Source organism: Vombatus ursinus, unplaced genomic scaffold (assembly GCF_900497805.2).
Source record: "Vombatus ursinus unplaced genomic scaffold, bare-nosed wombat genome assembly UNPS02014786.1, whole genome shotgun sequence".
Lineage (NCBI taxonomy): Eukaryota > Metazoa > Chordata > Mammalia > Diprotodontia > Vombatidae > Vombatus > Vombatus ursinus.
Genome location: NW_020954564.1, coordinates 32,810,215 through 32,811,211, shown reverse-complemented (window position 1 = coordinate 32,811,211; position 997 = coordinate 32,810,215).

Sequence of the window (997 nt, the reverse complement as noted above, 5' to 3'; positions counted from 1 at the left end):
CTTCTTCTCCTTCTCCTTCTTTTCTTCTCCTCTTTCTTCTCCTTCTTTTCCTTCTTCTCCTTCTCTTTCTTCTTCTCCTTCTCCTCTTTCTTCTTCTCCTCCTTCTTTTCTTCTCCTCTTTCTTCTCCTTCTTCTTCTTCTCCTTCTCTTTCTTCTTCTCCTTTTCCTTCTTTTCTTCTCCTTTTTCTCCTCTTTCTTCTTCTTCTTTCTTCTTCTTATCTTCTTCTTCTTCTTCTTCTTCTTCTTCTTCTTCTTCTTCTTCTTCTTCTTCTTCTTCTTCTTCTTCTTCTTCTTCTTCTTCTTCTTCTTCTTCTTCTTCTTCTATTGGGGTTAAGTGACTTGCCCAGGACCACACAGCTAATACATGTCAAGTGTCTGAGGCTGAACTCACATCCTCCTGTCTCCAGGGATGAACTGAACTTCTTAAGAAAGGAGAAATGACCTGGCATCTGGAAGATAACTCCCTCCAGCATCTGAATACAGTAATATGTCTGGATGGAGTGAAATTCAAATTAGGAGAGGGTGCTAACTGATGGTGGCCAATAGATAGTTTGCCTCCTTCTGACAGTGTGTTGGTATTGGAGAAGGTCATGGATGCAGTGTCTTGGGGGGAGCCAAGTTACCCTGATTGCAAGAAGGCAGGAGTGTGAGAAACACAGGCTTAATGTGAAGAAAATTCCAAATGGCACAGTATACCTAAGGGTAGAGAAGAATGGAATAGGGATCAGGGACAGGCAGAAAGGGCTGAGAAGTCTGGGGAGGATGGAGAGTGATAATCAAATAGAAATAGAGTAAGAATAGGATAGAAAGGAATTTTCACATAGGCATCCTTCAATTCTGAATCTGGGGGATTCAGAGAGAAGGAGAGAAATTTTTGATAGATGTAGTCAATAAGTCAACAAGCATTTATTAATGCTTACGATGTGCCAGGCACTATGCTAGACACAGGACAGTAGACTGTCACACCCTTCTCAATTAGCAATGGTAGATACAGTGG